At 43.7% G+C, this 27,574-nt stretch overlaps 1 protein-coding gene and 1 long non-coding RNA gene across 2 annotated transcripts in view; one reads left to right on the forward strand and one right to left on the reverse strand.

Moving 5' to 3' along the window:
• The window catches only part of EXT1 (exostosin glycosyltransferase 1), a 291,337-nt gene that overhangs the window by 114,232 nt on the left and 149,531 nt on the right, over positions 1-27,574 (reverse strand). The gene's annotated exons all lie outside the window — the stretch shown is intronic.
• Positions 16,975-26,020, forward strand: LOC117199672 (uncharacterized). The gene is made up of 2 exons (XR_004480993.2): positions 16,975-20,359; positions 23,804-26,020. It is a non-coding gene; the product is annotated as an uncharacterized LOC117199672 (long non-coding RNA).

Below are 27,574 nucleotides of genomic sequence, written 5' to 3' on the forward strand. Positions count from 1 at the left end.
AAAGTTATGGTGGACAGCTATCTCTTTGGCTGCTCCAATAACTGGATCCCCTTGTCTATGATCAAGGAATTCTCCACTGTGAGAATCTCTGGGATGGGGGCAAGGTTTGCATTTCATTATGGAAGCAGGAGAGGGCCAGCTTCTCTCTCCCCTTGCCTTCCTTGGCCAGGTAGGGCTAGAAACAGAACCTAAGGTGGCCAATCAGATGAAGCTTTCAGGATCCAGGGATGGCACTGCCTAGCACCCAGTGTGTCTCGGCTGTCTCTGAGAAGGACGCAGTCAAGGTTCCAACCAGTATTCCCAGCCGAGTCCTCACCACCCTGTCGATGTTGTGAACAGTCCAGTATTCCTCAATAATGTCTTTTTCTGGTGAATTCAGCCCCAGTCAGTTTCTATGGTTTGCTGCAAAGAATCTTCACTGGACTTATATCAGAGGATGGGCCTTTGGACGATCGATATGTTTAGCTGACTTAGAGAAGCAACAGGGAGTGTAAGGATGACCCCTTCTCTGCTCCCTCCCCCAAGTATGATCTGAAATAAAATTTGACTCAATTGGTAGTTCGGGCATGAAGCACCCCATTAGAAAGATTCTGATGTTGCATCTTGGGGGTTCAGAGGGAATGAGTTCGACAGTCAATCAGTTGTAGGGGCCACGTAAGAGGAAGAAGGAAAATTTGGGAGTTGCATTCGCCATCAGTGATGTCCCGGAAAGTACTCCCAGAGTGGGAGTTAAAACAGCTAGATTCTGGTCCCAGCACTGCCTAACTTGTACTCAAAGGAGGCTCTGGGATCAGAGGAACTGACATCCCATGGGAGCATGTTAGAAATGCAGAATTTTAGACTCTACCTTAAATCTACTGAACCACAACGTGCATTTTAAAAAAATAACGAGGCAATTCACATACAGACTGCTTTGGCCACAATTCTTTTCTCTATTTCTACTGTATTAGTGACATACTTATTGAATGCCCCCTCCGTGCATGGCACTGGGCTACAGCTACTTCAGGAAACTGACCGATCCGATCTATAGCTCACAGATAATTAAGAGATTTACTTTATATGTCATCAGCTACCCTCCAGTATGTTATACTGGGGCGGAGGGGTGGGAGGTATTTTTGGCTGCTATAAAAACCAACGGGAGGGCTTCCCTGGTGGCGCAGTGGTTGGGAGTCCCCCTGCCGATGCAGAGGACGCGGGTTCGTGCCCCGGTCTGGGAAGATCCCACATGCCGCGGAGCGGCTGGGCCCGTGAGCCGTGGCCACTGAGCCTATGCGTCCGGAGCCTGTGCTCCGCAACGGGAGAGGCCACAACAGTGAGAGAGGCCCGCGTACCGCAAAAAAACAAAAAAAACCAATGGGAGCAATGCTAAATGAGTGGAATCCCTTTAGGTTGTATTATTAACAGAAGCTAAAAGGAAATTATCTGCTTACACCTTTATGCAACATCTTTCCAAATCTTCTGAGCACATAGACAATCAGCAGCTGTCAGTAATTATGGTGCCACGTGGGTACTACTGACCTCACGTTGGCCTCCATGGTCACATCATGTGCTTCAGAGAAAAATCATTATCACTACAGGCCAAAACAGTAGAGTAAGTAGGAAATCCAGAGAAATACACTGTCTTCTACACAACAGACTTAGAGGGAAGAGAAACGGGGAGAAGGAAAAGTCTGGTCCCGTATGGTTCAGAAGGACACAAAACCTAACCCAAGTTTGATAAAGATTAGGCAAAAGTAACATCCCTTTATTCTGCATGTTGGAGTCTGCCAGTTCAAAGGGGATTTTAATATCAGAGATAGGAGTTATTAATAAAGTATATAAGTAAATGGCTCTTGAAATGTAACCAATTTTTGATATGTAATGGGCTCATTAAAGGATGCCTAAATCTCAGCAACCTATTTCCTTAATAAACTCACAAGTAGGTGTTCTGTTAGTTTTTGACTCTTAAATGATTTTCATTATAAATATAGAGACATGTTCCCATGGAAGAAAATATCCCAGAAGATAGATTTGAAATCCTTTAGGTAAGAAGGGACTATGTTAATGCCATCCCAATGCCATAGTGGATAGCTTTAGACTAGAAATGAGAATGCTTTTGAAATGTTTTACGATGTCCCCCCCTCCCCCCAAGCTATATTCTACAGATTTCCCCACATGACAGGAGAAGGCTCTAAGAGCTCCGAGGCCAGGAGCTATATCTGTCTTATTCGTCACTCTTTCCACGGCATTTAATATAATGCTTGGCACGTAAGTGTTGAAAGAATGAATGGATCAATGAACAAAACAAAACATAACAAACCCACAACTTATTATCGCAAGGGGAGACTTGATGGTGTATTTCAAAGCTGGAGCAGAAGTTTGCAGAGAAGGGTATCATTTCTCCAAAAGACAAATGGTACCATAACCTTGCAGCCTTTTCCAGTTACAGAAGGCACATGCCTCCAGGTCTATGAGAATACATCTGAGGTAGTTTTGTAGCTTAAAAACAAGACACTGCTTTCAGCCCTAGTATCCTGCAATAGCCACGTCACACGTTGTTTCTTTGAGCTTCTTCATTTCAAAGTTAAGGAACCTGAGACCCAGAAGGTTAAGTGATCTGCCTCAGGTCTTGGTCAAGTTCACAGAGGAGCCTGGACTAGACCCCATCCTGGCTGCTGCTGGTTCCGTCTTCTCTTCACTCCAGCATGTTGATGCCCTCACTCTAAGAGGCAACTGTGAGCCTCTTCATAGGAACAGAGTTTATAATCTTGATACAATCCCAATGCAACTGTCAGGGCAAACTTCGATCTCTTTCTTTAGATCACTTGCGTGGTAGAACTTCTCTTTCTCTATTTAAAGTATTTTAGGGACATTTTTTGGTCCCCAAATGGATCTAAACTGACCACTGCTTTATGGTTTGTGATCCTAGGGATGAGAAGTCAGGTGAGTTCTTCTGAAGATGGACCAGGTAAAACCCCAGACAGGGCCTCCACTTCAATGCCCACCTAACTGACTGCTCTTCAGACAAGTTTCCCCTACTTTCTTGTAGATGCCATTTCATCATTCAAGCTTCATCACTAATGCAGAGAGTCACGGCTAGGTGCAGGGATGGGGTGGTGGTGCCTGAGCATGGACTCCATAGAAAGTCATTAATTGCCAAACTTACCGAGTAAATTCAAACACCTAAATACGTCAGCTCACACATACAGCTGGCTAAATACGTCAGCTCATACATACAACTGGCCTCTACAAAAACTGGGGTGGGGGCAGGGGAGAGAATGGGGGGCCACTGAAGCCAAGGGGACCATATAGAAGGTCAAACAGAATGAGGAAAAGCAAGGGGGTGGACAGTCCAACTCCACGGATTTAGAAGATCTACACCCAACAAAAATACTTAGACTAGGCTTTGCCCATAAACATCTTTATTTACCTTCCATTTGGATGCATTTCTAAATTTTCCCAGAGTCCAGGTTATTGAAAACAACTGCACTGCTGATGTCTCTTGGTTAAAGACCTGCCAAAAATTCTAGAAGAACACAAGCAACTAAAGCCCTGAATGTCATAACGTATTTCATCAATCTCACCTCAGAGGCTCTACCAACACGCAAAATTCCAGCTGTTTACATGTGTAATTTATAACTCCTTCAATGAGCCCTCCTTTGGATTCTCTGCCATGTGGGAGATGTAATAAAGATATGATAGCCACCATCCCCTTCATAAGAACACATTTATAAAATCACACAGAAGAAGTGCAGAGTTACAAACACTGCAGGCCTGTGAATTTCACTCCCAGGTTTTCTCAGCTCTACCTCACCTGGCTGTTATCTTCCATGAAGTCCCAACTAGCGACAAAAGCACTGATGTGTGCTGCGTCCAAAAGGTTTCAAACAAAGCCAGAACAAATCCATCTCATTGTTTTAGGGGTCTTCTCTCTTCTACTGCTCGGTTTTCCTTCTGAGCAGCTCAGGGAAAGGTTCATCTTAATTCCCACGTTCACCATATTAAATGTGACTCTGAATTCTTTAAGCTGGATATTTAAAACCCATTTCTCTGGAAAAAGTGCTCTCTGAAAACACAAATCACCATTTCTTCTTACAAGTAAACATGGTATTCACTGCATTCAACAAACATATCATGCCAGGTATCCACCTGGGAGAAATCATACATTAAGTAAACTGTAATCCCTGTCTCAGGGAGTTAGTTTATCCTCTCACAAGGGAAGATGGGCCGAGGGAACAGTGTCATTTAAAATAATGATTATAGTCATAATAACAAAAAGAAGTTATACATTGTGAAACAGTGGAGTATCCTCTTCATCTGCTTACGGAAGGGGAAGATAATTCTGTCTGTCATCGGATTCATCTGCAGGGAGAGCTCGCTTCACGAGCATGTGGCCCGGGAGGTGACACGGGAAGCCCTGTGCTCTCAGAAGGGTCCCGGGCTTGGTTTAATGCTCTGCTGTGCCTTAAAACTCGTAAGAATTTTTGAACAAGGAGCCTGCATTTTCATTTTGTGCTAGACCCTGTACATTAGGTAGTTGGTCCCGCTTGCAGGCTGAGACCTGCAAACATTTGTCTCTCTCTCTTACGAACAGCTCCCTTTCACACGAGCTGCCGCGGTCAAATGACAGAAGGCGTGTCTGGGGCAGAAGAGGAAATGTTATTTGTACCGTGGAGCCTCCAGTGGAGAAGCCAACTTCCTCCTTATGGAACAGGCTTGATATGCATGATGCTGCTGGTCTGAACTGAGTGGGCCTAGCCCTTATCATAAATATCGTAGACCTCTGGAGTTGATAGAGAACCTCTAGGACAGCGGCCTCATTTTGGAGGTGAAGAGCCAGACGTTGGGGTGACTCACCAAAGAATGAACAGCTAGTTCCAGGAAGACAGGATAAAACCAAGACCGCTGGATGAGAACTGTTGAACTGCCTGGCACACTGTTGGCAAGTAGTAAATATCTGGTTGAACACATGTGTGTACGTATGCATGCATGAATGAAGGAGCAAACAAAAAAGACAAGAAAATCAATTATTTCTCAGGAGGCACAGAATCTAAAAATTCTGATGTTTCCTTTACTCAAACTTTCTTGAAAATCTTGTGTTGTTGTCTTTTTTTTTTTTTTTTTAATCTTTCAAGGAAGGAATGCCTCTCTGGAAGAATACCAAACAGGGACTGTAAAATAATAATGATGATCATAAGAGTAATAACATTTATTTAGAACATGACAATTGAGGGAGGCAGAGAGATCTCGCTGATAACTGGCTCTGATCTCACATCCAACAGAATTTAGTAGTAAGTCTCCTTGCCTGGTAACCCTCAAATACGTGAAACCTCAGGCCAGGGCCTGAGTGTCTGCCAGACGTGACAAGAGAAGCGTGTGTTGTTGACACATTGATTGATATTTCAAAAATAAAAAGATTAAACCAATGCATTACAGAGGAGGAATTTTTTTTTTAAGAGAAAAGTACAAGTGATACTATTTCTTTATGGAGCAAGTGCTTGTGACGTTGACTAAAATGAGCGTGAAAAGGCCAAGGACTTTGAGTTACGCTCCCATTAAAACAACCCAAAAAGCCCAAGGCCAATTCAAAAATTGAAATAGCTGAGCCCCAGGTCGATTAAAGAAGCTTCCTTCGTGGTGGGTCACTTGAGCAAAGTCTGAATCTTTCCTGTTCCTTGGCTTCATCAGTTGGGGTCCTCGTGGACACCTATACCTTGTACATCACCGGGAGGAGGAAATGAGCTCATACATATGCAGTGCATGGAAGAGCGCTGGGTATACAGTAAGTGCTCAATACATGTTGTTTGTTTATGGGGTAAGCCCGGCCAAGTAGTGTTCTGTATTGTAGTGCCTCTGATGCTGAGCTCAAGAGAGAGTTGCTTCAAAGAAGGTGGAGAAACACACACATAGTGGAGACATCAGACACAGGCTCAAAAAAGATGATCTACAGGCAGGTGACCTAAACCTAAGAAGCGTCCCTTTCTCTGAGCATCTCCCCCGATCACTCCACGCACAAAATAGGAATATGAGCATCGACTGCATGCTATGCAATGTGGGAGATGCCAGGGGGCACAGCAATAAACCATACACATTGTCCTCCCACTGTCATGCTCACCGACTAGCCAGTAAAGAAGTCAGTAGACATGGAGCGGGAGTATTTGCTTAGTATTTGCTGAATGAATGAACTGACGGAAAACAATGACCAAAACTAAAAGAAAAGACCAAAGAATTATAAGTAGGCTTAATGGATTTTTCTGGTAAGATTCATGCCAGATTCCTCAGAACTGCTCCTATCAGGGTCAGAGGGGGCGAGGTTGAAGCAAGTGCACCAGAGATGAAGATCTGCCCAGCAATTCCTAACTGCAAAGCTTGGACAGCTGTATGCTTCTTTTAAGATGGGGCTCTATCTGTAGCTACATGTTTGACAGGAGTGTGGAAAGCTGGCCAAATGGGGGATCTTATCCTTAATCCGGAAGTGCAAGACTGTCTGTCACTCATTGTCACCCCCACCAGTGGGCCAGTCAACATTTTTCTTGAGATGCTCACACACCCGGAGGAAGAGACGGAGCATCAAATGAAAGGTGGGGGGTAGGAGGGAACCAGGAGTGACAACCATCATTTCTCCCCAGGCTACGAAGACAGATTTGGGCAACTGAATGCAAATTAATTCTTTTACCCATATGTTCAAAAGAGTAGAACATTTATCCACACAATCAAGGTGTCAAAGACCACACAGACATCTTCATTTGGAAAATGGGTAGACTTATCTCTGAAGAGACACACCTGGTCCACCCCTCAACCAAAAATCACTTCCAAAAGTGGATTAGGGCTAGAAGATACGGGAGAAGAGAAGAGACGAGAATATGATGGCAAAAAGTCTATCAAGTTTTAAAGATATATTTCTATAAGCAAATGACAAGCTGACAAAGTGTTCTCCAACAATCAAGCAGACTGATATATGGATGCATTTCCTGGACACACAGCAGAGGAGACATGATTAGGAACTGGGTAGACTGAGATATTAGGAATTGATAAATCTTTAAAGCTACATTGAAATACATGGGTGGGGGGTGGCTGTTGTGTGCGTTGTGTAAGGGAGGGAAAGAGCCGGGGAGGGTGGGAAGGAGAGAGAGAAAAATCAAACGCCCAGGAGTGGTTATTAGCTACATATTACGATGAATTTTTACCAAGTTTACTGGTCTTTCAGAAACAAACAAACAAAGGTATGGAGAGGCTGAAGACATCTATTTTCAAAAATACGCTTCTAAAGGGGCCTGACCCCGGATATACCAGTGAAGAACGGCTACCTGCTGCAAAATCCCATCCCTTTGTCACACCTCTTCCTTTATTGGGACATCACAGCAATAATGAATAATAGTATTCATCCCTCAAGGTTTCCTTGGGGGTTGAAGTCAGGATCCCCAAGCTCTACATCACCCCATCTGGGCCCTAGATTTTTGACCACTTGAAATGCTCTGTAGCTAGTTTGTAAACCGGAGCATTGAATCTCAAACTTAAGTAATATGGACCACATTTGAAGAAGGCAATGCCCCCGTGGAAAATGCATTAAGTAAACGCGTTCCCTTAAATCCTTTTAATTGAAATGTTACTCCTTATGCACAAATACAAGATATTAAAAACCAAAGAAATTTTAATTATTTTCATTTGAAATCATGTTTTGCTAAAACGTGATTGGTCTATGGTGAGTTTTACAGTAGAAAGACAGCGCTCTGGTTGGGTTCTGTATTTAAGGCTTTTGGGGTGCTTTAACTTCCTTTTACATAAGCAGGTTGAACAAAACGTTTTTGTTGAAGACAAAACTTCAAAAGAACAAAAGGAACTTCAAAGTTTTGTTGGCAGGCTCAAGATAATCAGACGTCCACTTCCTCAAATGTAGACCAGAAATCATGCTGATTTTTCTGAGCAGTCACTTGGGTAAATCTGAAGAGGTGTTTTGTTCAGCTGAAGATAAGGCTAGTTTCGAGGCATTGGAAGATGCATTAAATGGTAGCTAATCCAATTACTGAGTCTGGGAGCAGAGGGAAAAAAGCTAGAGCAGACACCAGCTAAGACTGCTTCTAAGAAATGAGGCAAACTGCTACGTAAAAATGGGAATCCCACTCGTAACGCATACATGGTACTGACTGCCTGGATTCAACTGTACAAAACAAACATAGATAGTTATGAAATCCACAGCTTTGCTCAGTCCTAGGAGCATCATGATGACCCAGAAAATGCTTTTATGACCGTTCTCAGATTATGATCAAAATGAAAAAATGAAATAAAGGAACTTGGGATCACATATGTGGACACCCAAAATCCAGTATGTGAGACTGAGAGCTGGGGCAATAGCACAGAGAGGCTGAGGAGTTTGTTCAAGGACACTTTGCAGGGATACAAAACTAATACTCCTAACACTCTTCCCCTCCCCTTGCTCACTCAACCCCAACCACACTGGCCTTCCCGCTGTTCCCTGACTATACTACTCTCTTGTCTGCCTCAGGGCATTTGCACTGGCTGTCCTCCCTCAGTTGGTATGTTCTTCCTCAAACTTCACAAGAGTGGCACCATTCTACACTCATGTTCCACATCAAAAGCCCCCCTCAGAGAGGCCTCCTGGCCTTAGTAGATCTAATCACTTTCTAGCACATCATAAACCTATTTTAATTTTCTGTATAGCCTTCATTACTCAGGTATTTTTTTGAATTCTGGAATTTTATTTATTTATTTTATACAGCAGGTCATTACTCAGGTATATTTTAATCTAAGCATTGGCTAGTTTATTTATTCTCTGTCTACAGAATATAAGCCCCATGAGAGCTGGGCCCTTCTTGGTCTTATTTACAGCTGTGCCCCATGTGCCTAGACCAGGTGTGACCCATTGTAAGTAATCAATGAACACTTGTTAAATGAACAAATGAAGGAAGGACTGCATGGCACACGGCATAGAAAGATGATACACCTACATACACCTTCTATTCAACTCCGCCCACATCCCCATGCTAAACGTGTCACATCACACTTCTCATTTTGTTTTCAAATGACCAACTCCAGACTCCCGCTCAGAGGCTCGGTGGGGAGGGGTGTCCCCACCACCTGGCCTTGGCTGCCCCTGGAGCTGCCCTCTTCCCAGTGCCATGGACCCTCCCTTCCTGGCTCCAGCTCTGAGAACCTCTGCCACAATCCTGCCAGCAAATCTGCCTCCCCCAACTGGAATTCTGGACAAAGGTTATCTTTTCCATCCAGAACAGTCCGTGCTTTCTCCAACATGCATTGCTTCAGCACAGCATCTTGCAACCCCTTCAGTCTGGGACACACCTGTGCCCTTTCAGAGCCCTCTGCCCGCCCCCCGACACAGGAAGAGCAGGATCGTGGGGGCCTTGTTTTGTTTTCCTCCATCTGTTTGCCCAAAGCGCATAACATCTTTTAAAAAAAAAAAAAAAAGCTCTTCTACTTGCCTTCAGGGAAGAAGGGGTCCAGAGAAGCAGAGGGATAGGGTGGAACAATGCAGGGGATGCGGGCTCGTGCCCCGGTCCGGGAAGATCCCACATGCTGCGGAGCGGCTGGGCCCGTGAGTCATGGCCGCTGAGCCTGCGCGTCCGGAGCCTGAGCGGCTGGGCCCGTGAGTCATGGCCGCTGAGCCTGCGCGTCCGGAGCCTGAGCGGCTGGGCCCGTGAGCCATGGCCGCTGAGCCTGCGCCTCTGGAGCCTGTGCTCCGCAACGGGAGAGGCCACAACAGTGAGAGGCCCACGTACTGCAAAAAAAAAAAAAAAAGCTGGCTTTCTAAGAGAAGAAGGAGGCAGGCAAGCCCCAGCCGCTAATAAGGAGACATGGAAGAGCCTGGGGAGCTGCTCAGGTGCAGGAAGAGGTTCCCAGGGCTTCAGTGGAGACCAGGAAGCGATTGCCCCATAAGCTTCAGTGGGGAAGCTCTGGAAGCAGTGCTCACTTGGGAAATTCCCTCCAAGGAATGTCACACTCCACTTCCCTTCCGTCTCATCTTGATGACCCTCTTTGCTTTCGTCTATCTCTTCAAAGGGCTCATGCCTTTCAGCTTCTGGCTACAGAATGAAAGCTGGGAGGCAGTCAATTCCCAGCGAGTAAGCCAGCTGGGCGCTTAGAAAACCCAGAGCTCCAAAGGGGCAAGGCAGGTGTGGGGGGAGATAAACAACGAATTTGGGATTAACATATACACACTATTACATATAAAATAGATAAACAACAAGGACCTACTGTATAGCACAGGGAACTATATTCAATATCTTGTAATAACCTATAATGGAAAAGAATCTGAAAGAATATATATATGTATAACTGAATCACTTTGCTGTACACCTGAAACTAGCACAACATTGTAAATCAACTGTACTTGAAAGAAAGAAAAATAAAGAAAGAGACAGAAAGGCAGAAAAAGAGAGAGAAAGAAAGAAAAAGAGAGAAAGAAAGAAAGAAAGGAAGGAAGGAAGGAAGGAAGAAAACCCAGAGGTCTTCCCCACTACAGCTCCCTCTGCAAGTAAAAGGGTACTCGAATCAAGCACTGAGGGACGAGACAGTGGTCTGCATGCTTTTACTTATTTTGTTATTAATTTTTAAAACACATAACCTTTTCCTCCACAAAAATGTTAAAACTCAAGATATAAAACCGACTAAGAGCAGAGGCTGGGAGCTGCAAAGCCACTCCGGTCCTTTCCTCCTGACTTGATCCTACACATGCATCTAACCTGGAGATTCCTGAGGATTCAGCAGAACACAGCCTGCAGAGCATCGTTAGGGTGAAAGCCTAGGAGCTTTGTTATCAAAACAGATCTGGGCTTGAAAATCCACTTTGTTGCTTACTAACCTCTGGCTGCCTCAGTTTCTTCATCTCTAAAATGAAGACCTGCGAACCTCCTAGGATTGCGGTGAGAATTAGATGGTCCTGGGCGTTAGGGAGACCCACCCCCCAGGGCAGCTCTCAGGAAACAAGGCAGCAGTTGTAAGGGCAGGGGGCCAACACGTCACTGCCACCATTAGGCCCCCCCTTGGGTTTGTGAAAAAACACAAACCCAAGTGTTTTTTCTGCACAAAATCCTGTTTAGTCATCTATCACTCCTACAACCCCAGGGCACCCAAACTCTGTTTTCTTGAATATCTCAATGCAAATATGTATTTTGGTAACTCATAGCTTTATATTTTTTAATGTTTAGACCTCTGCAACAGTCTCTTAACACAGGAAATCACAGGTACAGAGAGAACCTGGGTTGTCAAAATACGAGGTTGTAAACTTTTAGGGCAGGTATTTAAATATTTAATGAAAACCAACCTCTACGTTTCAATGCTATGTTCAAAGCCCCATTTCCGGTTTACAGAACACCAGGCGGAGGGGAATGAATGAACCGCTGTTATCAACTCTTGCCTCAGACAACAGAAGGGCTAAGGAAAGAGAGGGCTAGTTCCTTCTTCAGTTCAGCCCATCACCCCACAAAAACCGTGTATTTGGAAAACTGTGCACCATATTTGTTCAAGTAGAATGGTAGTCTGACTCGGCAACATAATTCCACTGAGACTTGTGCGAAGGAAACGAAATGGATGGTTGGTTGATGCGGGGAGGGGATTACCTTCAGGACTGGAACTTCCCTGATTGCCTTCTGCTTGGAGTATCCTCTCAACTAATGCCTCCAGTGGAGATCCGGAATCTCCAAATCCCACTGCCATAGATGCCACACGGATTTACTTGGGATTCCTCACATCCCAGCCGCCTCGTTAGCCTAATAAACCTCCACTGATGAAGAAGAAACTCCAATGGAGAAACAAACCTCCATTTGGTCCACAATGACCAAATCTAGAGAAAACCAAGCTCATCCCCAAAAAGGCAACCCAGAGCCCTGACATCACGGTGATTTGCAAACAAGACACAACAACAAGAAACGCCACTTCGGAACTGTCTACCTTCTCAATTCTTTTTCTGTGAGATAGTCAATTTTCTTTATTGTTTAAACTGCTTGGAGTCGGACACTCTCTTGTGTGTGGCCCAAAGCGTTCCAATACACTCACTTGAGCCAGCGTCTGCCACATAGATCAATAAACAGCACCTTGACTGTAGTTATGACTACTATCTTCCTCCATCTCTTTCTGTGTCTCCTTCCCCCACCGCAGCTCCCTCACCCGACATCCCACCAGAAACACCCCGTTTAGCTAATTCAAAACCCTTTTTTAAAATTTATGCTTGTTTGGCGGTTTTTTTTCTAGAGCAGCTGCGTGTATTTAATATGATTAACAGCTTTTAGTCATTAAACAGCACTCTCTTTAAGAGGATTGCACGAGATTACCCTTAGGGTCTTGGGCTGCACAGACTCATACACAGCCAGGGTAATGGAAGTCCATCATAATGTAACAACTCCACTCAGTACTTAATACAGTCGACGACACAATCCATAAAAATATTCTTCCTAAACTAATCAAATCATTAAAATGTCAACTTCCACGGCAGACACTCCGTGGCGTGCAGGTCCCTGGCCCAGAGTCAATGCAAATGCAATCTTGCTGAATCGTCCTGATTTATGAAGCCTGTGTTTCTTCACGCTGCCCCCTCGCCGTGGCTCAAGTCTGCCTGCCTGAGTGTAGCCGTCCCAGCAAGCAAATCAATGGGCTGGAGGCCAGAAGCCCCCACCCTAAGCCAGCTCTTGTCATGCGGCTTCCTCACTAGCTGTTCCCGCACAAGAAAGGCTATAAGGTTTCCCCCCATACTCAACGGGCTTCAGAGCATTCTGCCATTTGTTTAAAATCTGAGGCTGCGACGAAAAATAACTCTCATGCACTCTGTGCCAGACTGAGCACTGCAGAGAGAGACAGAGAGAGACAGAGACAGAGACAGAGAGAGAAACACACATGGCTTGTGGTCTAGTTTATTAACAGAGCCTGATTAGGACAATTGCTTCCCAGGGGCTCGGTAATCAGCCTCGTATTTTCAAGGCTCTCTATTGCAGCACTGCTTACTCTAGTCAGAGACTGCCTATTTCAGAGACTGACTCTCTGAAACAGTACTGATCAAAAGAAACAGCTGGTTTAGTGGCCCTTCTCTTCTGGAATGACAGTACCAGAAACCTCCACAGGAAACATCTCCCTTGCTCCATGCCAATCCAAACCCAATGCTTGACATTTGCACGCTGCCTCTGTGGATATCCAAAATAATTTCTGGACTGTGGTGCCGCGCAGTCTGGTTGCCCTCGGCCACCTGGGGCTCCTTAAATTAAATTAATTAAAATTAAAGAAAATTAAAAACTCAGTTTCTTCATCAAACCAGCCATATATCAAGTGCTGGGTAGCCACATGTGACTTACAGCTGGTGCGCTGGAGATATTGGGAGCAGGCCAGTCTCTGGAAATCCTCTATCTGTTCAAGGAGGTATACTCAGAATTATTTTTATTTGTTTCTTTGTTGTTGTTTTTTTTGCGGTATGCGGGCCTCTCACTGTTGTGGCCTCTCCCATTGCGGAGCGCAGGCTCCGGACGTGCAGGCCCAGCAGCCATGGCTCACGGGCCCAGCCGCTCCGCGGCATGTGGGATCTTCCCGGACCGGGGCACGAACCCGTGTCCCCTGCATCAGCAGGCAGACTCTCAGCCACTGCGCCACCAGGGAAGCCCAGAATTATGTTTATTTCACAGTAAAATAAATTTGGACCCATTGTCCACTGGCATCCTTTAACCTAAATGAATGTTAACGCATGAGCACAAAAGAGTAATTCAAGATCTACAGATCAAAGAAATTTGGGAAATATTTATTGAGGTCTCATCATCTGCAAAGTCCTGGACTCTGCCAATCTTACAGCTTCAGCTCCCAGAGAAACCCATCAGGTATTCATCAGTACTACCCAAGTCCAAACTACTTGCTAATTCCCCAAAAAACTATCCCCTCATTTTTTTTTTCAGGCTGTTTCTTCCCATTGGAAGCCTCTCTTGCCTGTGAAAAGTCTAGGCCTCACTAAAACAAAACCTATTCTATGGACCGCTCCACAGGAATTAGCCCATCAATAATAATAGCCATAATAATATTGATAATATTTATCAATTCTGCCAGGCTATATACTTTACACGGATAATCTTATTTAATCCATACAAACTACCCTGTGAGGCGGGTACTATCGTTATTTCCATTTGACAGATGGAAAAAAGTGAAGCCAAGAAAATTAAACTACTTGCCCAAAGTCCCAACGCTAATAATAACGGAGCTGGGATATGACCTCCGGGCACTTGAACTTCAGAGACTAAATTCTTCACCAATACCCTAAACGCTTCCTTCCTTGTGGTACCTATCTCAAAATTCCTCTTATTATTGCAAGCTGTGTACATACCCGTCTCAGTCCCATCTCCTTCCCTGAATTATAAATTCCTCAAATGCAAAAACCACATCTTACTCATTGTTCCCCTACCCAGCGCACAAGAAACAGAACACAAGGAAGAAAAGATTGTGCAGTAAGTGAATGAAGGGAGGAACGTTTCCGTTTGACTACTGGATTGTGAATGCAACTTTCAGAATCTAGTTCTAAACTACGAAGTGGTATCCCTTTTCGATCGCCAGAAATGATTCTCGGGTCGGCCAAAGATGTCTCAGCTGTCCTCTGAACAATTTTCACGGTTGCACCAATGAGCCATGACGTTCAATGAATGACACGAGCCAGGATTTACCAACTGCCAGATTCTGGGTGCGAGCCCAAGACATGATGCTTGTTTCAACTTCATCTCCCTGGGGGCCCGGCCCAGGCAGGGAGCAGATGACAGCAGGCGACCTGCCTGGGCTGACTAGGGAGATGAAGTCGGGTGACATTCGGGGGGGCAGGAGGAAGAAAACACGAGCCCAGAAAGAAAACTTAGATCGGGTTGTAAAACCTCAATGGCTGTGGAATTTTGGGGAGAAAAGAACAGCAAGGGGCTTCCCTGGTGGTGCAGTGGTTGAGAGTCCGCCTGCCGATGCAGGGGACACGGGTTTGTGCCCCGGTCCGGGAAGATCCCATATGCCGCGGAGCGGCTGGGCCCGTGAGCCATGGCCGCTAAGCCTGCGCGTCCAGAGCCTGTGCTCCGCAACCACAACAGTGAGAGGCCCGCGTACCGCAAAAAAAAAAAAAAAAAAGAAAGAAAAGAACAGCAAGCCGAGCTAGCATTCCTGGAATGGAGAACTGGAGAAATAGTCCCTTGGGGTCAAAGCACAAGGCAGCCTGGAAGAATGTTCCAGGTCATTTCAATTCAGATGACCTTTACTAAACAGCTACGGAGGGACAGTCCCGGGGTCTGGGGAGCAGCCCTTTAAAGGTGAATTAAAACATACTGTGTCTTCAAGAAGAAACCCATTAGTCTAGCAGGGAGCCCCACAGTGATACAAGGTGGATCTTGATGAGGCTTCTAATAAGGCATAAAGAAAAAGCAGAGATGGTAGATAACATCATTAGTTCAGAATGAGGACTTCTGGGCTGGGGAACACTTCACGCAGGTAGCATCTGTCTGGGTCTTATCATCCTAGCTCCAGATGGGACAACTGAGGCTCACAGAAAGTAAATCGACTGTTCAGCGGGTCAGCACACAAACACAGGGCAAACTGCTCCACAGCCCATCAACTTTCCACCTCCTCACTGCTATGCCAACTTACTAATTTTAACATGGAGGACACATTGATCCCTTAAACCCCAAGGGCTCATCTCTTTAAAACTCAGCTCAAGGTTCACTCCTTCTATTAAGTCTTTAGCCCAAGTGAATCACACCTTTCTCTTCATCCTCCCTGTGCACTTGTGTCCAGACCATAATCGTACTACCTGTATACTTGAGGCATTTATTCATTTACTATAACTCTCCTGAGTCTCTTCCCTATGAGACTGTAATGGCACGGGTCAGACCCAGCCACGTCTTTTATATCCCCAGAGCCTAGCACAGTGGCTGATATGAGTAAATGATAAGAAGACTTCTACACTTAAAAATCCACCAAGTTCTGCTGATGTAACAAAATTTACATTTGCTAAAATGTCAGATGGCTTGGGGTCTACTCCTAGCCCTGGGCATATAGCAGTCAAGTGATCCTGGGAAAATATGCAACATCCCCAGATCCGCGGATCATTAGAAAATGAGTTTACTGGGTTAGAAACTCTCTGGTAGTTACAAAGATCCTTTCCAATCTATAGTCGATATACACATCTATGTTAAAACAAAACAGTCCATATGTAATTCTCTAGCAGCTCTCTTAAATGTGTGAAATATTCATGGAGTAAGGAAGCATTTATCCAGGCAATTTTAAAAAATGGTCTTGCTTAAACCTTTAATGCAAACATAATATTCTGCCCTGAACCATCCACATTTAAACTACGAATACCCCGACATGCCACTGTAACTGCTTTGCAGATATAGCTCTCTTACTCCATCTTTATTCAAAGGTAGAGGTAGAAAATTCTCCGTTGCTCTTAATGTTCTAATACTAAAGTAGAAACTGTCTTCTCTCAAGTTACATTGGTTGAATACAGGTAACGACAACATTGAAATATTCACTAGAAACGTACCTTCTTTATGGCAACCAATCCCTAAACAGCCCCCAAAGTAAGGCTTCCTATTTCTGAAGAACCAAGGGATCTGCTGTACTTGGGTTTTCTTTTTCTCCTGTTTCCAGAGTATCATCCTATGCCCAGAATATTCTCTTTCCTGGAAGATCACCTCCTTGTCATCCGAAAATTCTGCCAAGATTTATGACCAACAGGGAAAATAGACTGAATGTGTAGAAGAGTTCTTATAAAATAAGAAAGATAGAGCCACAATAATAGAAAATTAGGCAAAGGACATCAGGAGGTCCTTCGCAAAAGAAAAAAAATGCATATGGTCAATAAATATAGGAAAAGATTTGCAATTTCACTAGTAATCACAGACGTACAAATTAAAGCAAGGGAACTTTTTCAGTCTAACCAACAGGCAAGAAATTTTTTTGCTTAAGCTAAACTACCTGATACCAGCAAGGGTCGGGGTAAACAGAAATTTATAAACTGCTGGAAAGAAAGTGAATCGGGAGGTCATTTGTGGAGAAATAGCCAAGGAGGTGCATAAAAAAATGGCTCTGTTTATTATAATCCCAGCATCGATTACAGCAATGCACATCTCAAATAACCAAATGACCGACAATAAGTACTTTGATAAATTCTAGTTCATCTATGCCAAGGAATACTACATAGCCACATACCAAAAAACAGTTTATAGATGTATATTTAATAGAATGGAAAACTATCTATGGTAGACTGTTGGGTCAAAGAAGCTAGGAAGCAGTGACGAGATTCTTGCAAAAGAAAGTACTCGTGTGCACGAGCCCACGTACGGCGTATGTAACCGCATATGGGCACACGGATCACAATCAACAGGAATATCTGAGTGATAAAATGATGTGATTTTTATTTTTACCGTTGATATTTACTACATGTGTAATAACATATTTGGTTTCTAATTTGCCTTGTGAAATAACCTCTCATGGGCCAGTAACTGGATAGCTAGGGTGTGATATCCCCATCTCCTTGGACAGTCAGCTGGTTCTTCAGCCCTCATTTTCCCAGTGTCATTCCTGCTCTGGTTGCAGGGAAACCAATGCTGAAGCTCCAGCAGCTCCAGCCAGCAAACCTCACCAAGCTACATGGCCTCACCTCCACTGTCTGTTGCCTAGCTGATTGTCTCATTAAACTGGCTTTTTAGTTCCAATTGCACTTCTCAGAAACTGTCTTCATTTTTGTATAAGGGAGATGTAATAGATCTAAGAGAGATGGGGAGGGGGGGTTGTTTTTATTAGTTGATCTTCCCCCAATTCTACCTTTAACTATAGGAAATGAAATGGGTACAGGGAATAGAACGCCCCCAAGGCCATATGTGGTCCTGGCACTGAGTTACTTTTAACTGTTCTCTTTCTACTCTTCAGAGGTATTGATTTGGTATTTCTTCCCCACCTGATAAAGGTGAAGAAGTGAAAATTCAATAGATGACAGCTTTGCCTTGCTACAGCTACTGTGCACCTAAGACTCTACTTAGAAACGACACACAGGATAGGTTTTAAGACAGAACCGATCCACGACTTTTCAGTTGGAAAAATTGAGATCATGGTTGGAATGCCTCCCAAGGAAGAACGCACATATGAAAAGAACCGGCAATTTTTATTACTGATACTGTTTTTGTTTTTAAACCTGCTCTCCCAAATTCAAAGTACAACAATTATTATTGATTTTTTTAATGACAAAGATAACAAAACCAGCAATGATATCACCATTCTCTGGGCCAGGCCTATGGGCAGGGCTCTAAAACAGATTATCTCGTTTATTGTCCCCACTTGATTGATAAGGAAACCGAGGCGTGGAGAGGTCACGATGAGGCATGTTGGCAACGTGAGACATGGATGCCAGCAGTCCCAATCCCTGTATTTCACCTTTCCTCAATCAAATCATCACCCTCCCTCTGGGAGCCCCGATAGCCCTTAGAGACCCTGGAGATTTTCCCAAGCTGGACTCCATGGCTTCCCCTCAGAGGCCATTTGGACAGAGGGGGCCACGTTTAATGGATCTGGGGGACCCCATCCTCCTCTCTTAGATGTTGGACTTTCCCAGAGGATTCCAGCATCACAGAATATTTGGCAAGTGTCAGTCGATGTATAAGATTCCCATGTCATGTCTGATGAAACTGTAATCAAATATTAAAAAGTGTGACTGGGGTTTAGAGGGAGCCCAGTTTAATCTGGACCTGTTTGCGAGGCACATGTTTTTTGTGTGTTTTTTTTTTTTGTGGTACATGGGCCTCTCACTGCCGTGGCCTTTCCCGCCGCGGAGCACAGGCTCCGGACGCGCAGGCCCAGCAGCCATGGCTCACGGGCCCAACCGCTCCGCGGCATGTGGGATCTTCCCGGACCGGGGCACGAACCCACGTCCCCTGCATCGGCAGGCGGACTCTCAACCACTGCGCCACCAGGGAAGCCAGCGAGGCACATTTGAGTCGCCTCTCTCTGTTTCCCCTTTGGCATTAAAGTGCAAGTAATGATTTTTTTACTTGACATCAGTGCTCTGAGCAAGAACCAGTAAAAGGGAATGCAAAACACAAGAACACAGGAATGCCTTACAGAAGTGCTGTGCGGTGCTCAATCCCAGCACCCTCAGTGCCCCCTGGGGCCTGTGCCTGAAGCCGGTCACACAGGAGGTTGGTATAGACAGGCCAGGGCCTGCAGAGACACAACCAGGAACCCGAAGAACCCACAGGAGCCGGCATGTAACTTGGAATCATAAGGGAAGCAGACGAAAAGCTTCGTCAACAAAAACAGCCGAGCCCTGGCACGAGGACCAGAAGCAGGCCTGCAGCTTGTCTCAGCAAACAGGCATCGATCCAGGGGAGGATGGGAGGCCTAGGGCTTTTTAATTATTAATGTCTTGTGTTCCCATGTGGACTCCGCCATTGGCCCTTAGGCCACCTGGCATGGTCCTGAGGGAGTTTCCCGCCTCCTCTTTGGGGAAAGTGAAACTTATATTGGGGAATAAAAAAGAATTGACTCCTGGTCCCTCCTTGAGAATGCTTCCTTCTTCCACATTGCTTTTCACGGAGGACACAGTGGATGCCTCTGAAGCCAATTTCAGGACGTTTATGGGACGTATTTTTCAGAAGTACACACAAGCCAAGCACTGTTATAAAGGAACCTCCTAAGCTTTAAGCCGAGATCTGTTCTGTCTTGTTTAAAAGGACCATAATAAGTGATTAATTCCCCTTAGGATGTGCAGGAGAGGAAAAGGCAGACATGATTATACACACAATGCACATAAACTAGGAAATAAGCCACTGATAATGGGTAAATACACTTGCATGCCAGCGATAGAGGGGTAAAATGTTCTGCATTCAGTGGCCTAAAGATCTCGCAGTTAGTTCAGGGTTTAAACAGATAAATTATACTTGACGTTTTTCCAGAGTCACCCTTTTCTCTCATTCGATTTCTTGTGAGATAATGTTATAGGAAAAATACACAACTGCACCTTATAATTTTCAACAATCAGCTACTACGAGTTAAACTCCATCACCTCTATTTAGAAGGGAACGCTTCTCCCTTCAGTGCTGGCACAGTCAATTGTCTTAGGAAAGCACAAATCATTACTAAGTTCTGAAACTTTCTGGAAGGTGATGACACGTTTACCACAAACCTCCACATGATGTTTTCAGGATCCTCCATGAAGCAGTGTTAAGGTTCCCAGGTAGGTGTGTCCTGATCATTAACTTCAATTGCATGTTGCCTTCTATGTGAGAAGTACTGCCCAAAGATCATGATCAACAGAAAAGGAGTGAGCGTCCCCATTCTTAAGGAGCACAAAGTCCACTGGGAGAGACAAGATGAACCAGCAAGAACACAACCCCTACTGGAACCATAAAAGCAAGTAATTACGTCTGAGTAATTAGCCTAAGTTGTGCTAGGAAGGCAGAAATTATCTTAGTTTCACTTCGGAGGGTAACCAGAGTCCCCATTCCTCCCTTCCTGGGCCTCTCATTTGAAGAGGACTTTTCCCAGCTGCCCTCAATAGAACAAACAATTGGAGGCTGTTTCTCTGTCCCCCGTGATGTTTGAGGGAACACCTACACCCTCTGCTTCCCTGTAATCAATCAGCCAGCACTCTAAGATCCTGGGGAACCGTGTGTTTTATCAGATCCGACCTGCTGCCAAAAAGGATTTAAGGTAGCTTACGACAAAAACTCAGATGCCCAGGGCATTTTTTAAAAAAGAAAAGAATAAAAAGAGATATCTAAGTATGTATATGGTAAGAGGAGGAAGAAGAGAAAGATGCCCTGAACTAGTGACAAACGCGTTGGTCTTTCTGGGAAGCACCAAATTTGGTTGAAAGCATTCTGGCAGCCACAGTGGGGTGGGGAAAAAAAATCATTCCACTCTTCCTTGCCTAAAAAACAGAAGCTATAACAGTTTATGAGAGGCAACTTTGGTTAACCTTAAATGACAGAGAACAAAGTCAACAAATGTCCACGTCGCTCAAGCAGCAGCTTTGAATTCCTACCTTTTCAGATCGTGGACTCCAGTGAGAATCTAAGGAAAGTTCTAGACTCCTTCCCCACAGAAGCTCATAATCATATGATTTTTCATATACTCTCAGGGTTCCAGGGACATAGACTGAACACTTGCTATGGGAGTTCTCTAACACTTAAATTCACGTAAGAAATGCTCAATATTTATTCTTCACTGAATGCATAAAAGGGCCCTTGAAGCCAGACATGTTGAAGCAACCCAGTGATAAATGTTTTCTTCCACCTGCCATGTCTAGCCAACAATAGTTTATAACGATAAATCAGAATCGTTCTGCTTGAAAGGAGCCTTAGTAAAACCCGAATAATTGGTCTTGATCTTGTTTTTCCCCCTTCTTTATCTTGGGACCTGCTTGCACTCATATGCTGAGATGTTTTTCCTGTTTAATCTACTTATGTTTTTGAGTTGCTGGTTTTGAATTCTTGGCTCCCACATATTCTGCATCTTAAATTCTCCTAATTTACTGTGTAATTAAAACACCCATGCACATTTGTTCTCAATTAATAGAGACAAATTATTCCCCAGTGGAAGACAACACCACTACAACTTGGAACTGGAAGAGCAGATATGCCTGAATTTTAAACACTGTCTAACGACACTAATATACTTTGTTGAGTGTTTAAGAGATAGGTTAGTGTATCCTTGGGAGATAAAGATCCCAAACTCTCATTCTCACCCAGAACGAGATGATTCTGCAAATTCCCAATCAATTTCCCAATTCATATTATCTCAAATGTCAGCAATTTATATATAAGACCATCCTCAGAAGAAAGAGAAAATTAATCTGGATGAAAGAGAAGTTAGTCGGGCCTGGTTGAACAATATTTAGGTTGAATAACAAATATCCATTTGAAGTCAGCAGATCCATCATAAGTCTACATACTTATAGCTTTAGAAATATTTGAGAGCACCTGAAAAATCACAGTGACCCAAAGAGACAGCTGACATATTTATAACTTGAGGGTAAATCTAATGTCAGTACCTGTTTTTTTTAAAATTGTATATGTATTTTATACATATATATATACACATACATATATATACTTGGTATATATGCACTATATATATATATATATATATATATATATATGAATGACAGAATTATCAAGGTAGAAAAACCTGAATATTTGGAAATTATTCTCTTGGGCTTGCTTATGAGTCATTTGTGAAAAAAATTACAAAATAAATGGATTGAGATTAAACTATTTTATACATAAGTAATAACACCACAGAAAGTGCCCAATAATATAAAATTCATGCTAGGTTATATGGTAAAGATTTCAACCTGGTAAGAAAGAATTCTTTACTAATTAAGACTTTGGGGGGATTTTAGAAAAGAGAAGAAGTAGTAGTAACAGTCACTTATTCTTGAGGATCTGCTGATCTGAGAAACTGTGTTAAGTACTGTACTTAAAATACGTCTTTAAGTCCAACCAACATCACAGTCCCAATGGGAAATAAAATTATGTCCATTTTGTAGACAAGGTAACTGGGGTTCAGGGAAGGGAGACCAGATGGCACCTAAGTATCTTTCTAAAATTACTACCAAGGAAATCTCTAATAGGCTCGCCATACACTCTACATGTCCTTGGAGAGGCCACAGACCTTCCAACCAGCAGGTCATTCACATCCCTGATTCTAAGCCCACTGGTTGTAAAAGGCCAAATGGGGATTTACACCAAGCACTTTGTTCAGGGTTCAATACACTTTAATTACATCAGATAATGCCTGCTGTTCCCATTTTTCCCAGAAATGGGGGTATGAGTCCAATTCCTGTTTATTTAAGCTCCTGTCTCAATGAGCCTTCACTGTGTCAAAACATCACAACACAACAGCTAAACGCAAGTGGCCACAATAGGAACAAAACTGGCTGGTGCCAGCAGCACGTCTCAAGCCTGAATTGTCCCTTTGAAGCTTACATCAGCTTAACCTGATAGAACCAGGGATGAGCACACTGGAGTTAAGAAATGGTTTGAAAAGACAGACACGGAAAAAGGCAACAACAACAACAACAACAACAAATCAGTATATTGGAACATTAAATGGATGGCCTATGAATTGTGCTCAAAGATAACATACAAATTCACCTTGACTGTTTTAGTAGAAACCATCCCAGAGCTTTTAACGAGACAGGAGCACAGCCTTTCTCATATGTTTAATAGGAGAGTTTTACTGGCTCTTTCCACTGTATCCATGGAGAAACAAAAATGGAAGATGAAAAGATGTGGGTTTTTTTTAACTTTTAAACAAAGGGGGCAATTGTATTTTGGGGGACAAATCGAACTTTAGACCTTAATTAAGGGTCAATTAAATCAACATCAGAAATAATAGTATCAGTACACATAAAAAGATGACTCCTAGTTTAAAAAATCTAATCTTATTTGAAATTATTTCCCTATGGAAACCCTTCCTGAGGGTTAAGCAGTCCCTCTGTAAAGGCAAAAGGCAGAAGAGGTAACATTTTATAGTATCATTAATGACCGATCATTTTAAGGGAAGAACCGCAATGCCTTGGCAACCACGAGTCCACAGGAATGGAAATCTTTCTGAAATGATTTGCATGTTTCCCTCCTTACACAGCCCTCCCTCACAGTCACTCTTCCATATGTTACACAAAGCCAATTTAAAATGTTTGGTGTCTGTAGGCAAACTGATAACAGTGCCGTGGGCCTCTGGTTTCTGTGTTTTTCTCAAAAGAAATTTCATCCTTTGTGATTCAGTAACCTAGCACCTACTGTGACATGTACGTTGGATTGATTCTTTTATTCTTTTGTTCATTCATTCATAGGCACTAGACCCTTGGAATACAGAGAAGAATGGGCCAGGGCTCTGCCCTCACGGGGGATACCTACTGCCTATGGAAAAAAGACATGCAGCAAAAACCCGTGGAATGATGACTGTAAGAGACATGTGCAAATGGCAACCCGCAAGCCATTCTTCTGCCTACTCCTGATTTCTTTCAATTATGCTCTTTATATAGACCACTTCCTCTGCTGACAGTGCACTTAGTAGATGACTAGGGTCTACATCAGAGATCTCGCAATTACAGCCCAGGGCCTGTCTTGGAACAGCCTGCAAGCTAAGAATGATTTTCACGTTTTTTAAATGCTTGGGGGAAACAAAAATCAAAAGAAGGAGAATATACAAAATTCAGATTTCAGTGTTCAGAAATAGTTTTATTGGAACACAGCCATGCTCCTTCGTTTAAGTATTATCGGTGGCTATTTTCATGCAGCAAGGGCAGAATTGAAACAGTTATGACAGAAAACATTTGGCCCACAAGACCAAACATATTTACTACGTGGCTTATTAAAGAAAAAAGTTTGCTGACCCTGATTTGGATGGTTTGGACCTTATCTAAGATAAGAGTAAATCAATGTCAGAAATTATTAGTTTAATTATTAGAACTCATAAAAGTGGGACTCGTAGTGGCTTCCGATGGAGTGTATTTGGTAACCATCCTAGAACAAATATCCCCCATAAGTCAATCTTAAATAATGCTTTGAAAAAAAAATACCCATCACCACATTTTGTCTTGGTGAAGTAGCACGAGCATTAGTTGTATAGATTATAAAATATGAGATACTAAAATGTTATTTGAATACAAAATTAGTGTCATATTACCTTTACAATATAGTTGGTTCACACCTGCAGCACCTAATCAGCAAACATTTACAGAATAAGTACTTCATTCCAGATACTCCGCTAAAGAGTAAGGACAGAAGATGAGGTTGACACAGTTCCTTAAAGGAATTTATAGTTTATCAGGAAAACAAAGCCAATGCAAAAAAAATGTGGGTGAGAAGATGCTGTACAATAAAGCCTCAGGATCCTTTTCTCTCATTTCAATTCTGCATTGGCTGAGATCTTCCTTGGTGGTCCAGCGGTAAAGAGTCCGCCTTACGACGCAGGGGACGCGGGTTCGATCCCTGGTCAGGGAACTAAGGTCCCACCTGCTGCGGGTAACTAAGCCTGCACGCCACAACTACTAAGTTTGTGCGCCTCAACTAGAGCCCACGTGCCGCAAACGATGGAGCCCACATGCTCTAGGAACCCGCGGGCCACAACTACAGAGCCCATGTGCCTGGAGCCTGCACGCCACAACGAAAGACCCCACGTGCTCCAACTAAGACCCAACGCAGCCAAAAATAAAGAAAATAAATCAATCTTTAAAAAAAATTCTGCATTGGCTGAAATGAGGTAAGCCACCAAAGACAGGTCTGTCTGCACCAAAGAGGTTTATCAATTTTACAGTAATATAAAGGTTATCCCTCAGCTGACATATCACAAGCCATATTTAGTAAATGACTGAATAACACAGTTAGAAAACCAAGGATGTAATCGCTTTTAATTCTGGCAAGGATGTGTGTATTTTAATTAATTTGCCTTTCTTCCTGTCACTCACTTTTCCCACTGTGTCCCAAGTAACAATTCCTTCTTGTTTCCCAGGACATCCAAGGATTTGTAGACTATGATCTTATACTGAGTTGTAACCCAGCTGGCCCTACAGCCGTCACTTAGCCCAGCTCTACAAATATATGTACTGCTGCTTTACTCCACCATCATCAAACCATCCAACTAGCAAAACTGGGCCCGGGTCCCCAGATTATGGGGAGAAATGGTCATTCTGCTCCCATGATTCTGTGAAAGGTGTTTTCCAGTGCTGTGAACCCCCAAAAAACTTACAACCTAATCACTGCCCTGGGTTCCCAGCTGCCTGCTCTCTCTAGCTCCTCCTGGCTGAAATCCATCCGGTGGCCCATACATCTGGTGACAATGGATCCTGAAAGCCCCGAATGCTCACGGCTCAATGTGACAAATGACCAGCCCCAAACGATGCAGATGAAGGATGTCTTTGCTTCCAGTTCAGACTGTAGCTCGTTATGCAGCCACGTAGTGGGTCATTCCCTGCACTGGTTTATCACCATTTTTTAATTCAATATGTATCACAACACTGATGGACTGTAATGCTTTCATTATTGTAATAATAACAGCTACCACTCATTGTATGTTTATTTTGTGACTGGACCTCTCTTAGGTGCTTTATAGTATTAACTCATTTGAGTCTCATAATCATCCCATTAAGAACCACTGTTGTCCTCATTTTACAACTGAGGAAACTGAGGCTGAGGTTGGCATCTTCATTATCACCCCAACATCCATTTCGGGCCTCCATCCTCCTTTCTAGAAGAATTCCCACTGTGTGTCTACTCTTATCCCCAGGCCATTTGCTTTGGGGGAGACTAATCAGCTCCAGCTCTGATTCCCCTCAGAGTATGGCTCGCGGCTGGGTTAGCCTGTCACGACACTGCTCTTCTGCTCTCCAGTGACGGGAAGTCTTTTAAGGGGCTCCAGGAATGGTCTCCTTGCTCCTAAGAGGAGAACCAAGGAGGAAACTTCCAGAAGTTGCCACGTCCTGATGAGAATCAGCTTGTGACCAAAACAGGTGTGCTGAGATGGCAACATGGAAAAATGTAAAGTACCTAGAATCCTAGAACATGCCTGAGCCACAGAATGAACTGCACTTCCTGTTAGGGAGATTGATATCCATCCTCGCCAAATGATACAGACAATGACTAGACCAGAGGGTCAAACGCAGGACTGAATCTGGAGCCTTACTTTAAACCCCACCACAGTGCTCATCGGGGTTATAATTCAAAGCTCCATCACCATTCTGCACACTCCCTGCATCTGGGAACTACTGAAAACAAATGTGCTACCAATAGCATACCGCTGCTAATTCAGAAGCACATCATGATAATGTTAGAATATCTGCTGTTTACAGATATTCTGAACCCCCCTGCATCTCTTTTAAGTGTGGTTATTAATAGATAATGATGCTACAGAAAAAGGTCCCAAAATGACAAGCATGGATTTTTTTTAAATAGCAAAACAGAGAGTAAAAATAGTATTTCCTTACTACTGCTGAAAGACCCCAACTACCATCCCGTGAGCGGGCACAAGGGATTGCAAGGAAGTATTTTAAGACAGAGAAAAGGGTTACCTTTGCTTTCTCACCTTCAGATTCTAAAGTGGGAGGCAACTGCATTCCAAGCTAGGGTTCCTTACCAATGGGCATCAATATACACGTATACAGAGAAAGAGAAGAGAGAAAGAAGACGGTCAGGGGGCAGAAATACACTGAAGAGCTGGCTCACAATACCTGCCTCCCTGGGGTGGGCACCATTGGCTGAGAATCGGAAACTGTTGGCCAAATTTAACCCTACAACCAACACAATTTCCACCCCGGCGAATGAAGTGGCAAGTTTGAAGCACGCTGTTTCCCTTTTCCCAGGCTGTAACAACACAGTCATAATTTGCATTTTAACTTTCAACCACCTGACAGTTCTGGAAAAGCAGTTCTCCCTGCTTTGTGTCTCGGCGACAACACTGTGTTAACAGTCACAAAGACTTATACCCAGAGTACAGAGTACGAAAAGCAGAAGATCCCAGGCGTGCATGTCTTAAGAGTATTCTGCATCACCTCATTACTGCTAAGATGCCAGGATGAAAGCAGAGGAACTGGTTAAGTCCATTACTTCTGAAAAAATTACAAACT

The sequence above is a fragment of the Orcinus orca genome, chromosome 17, assembly GCF_937001465.1.
Source record: "Orcinus orca chromosome 17, mOrcOrc1.1, whole genome shotgun sequence".
Lineage (NCBI taxonomy): Eukaryota > Metazoa > Chordata > Mammalia > Artiodactyla > Delphinidae > Orcinus > Orcinus orca.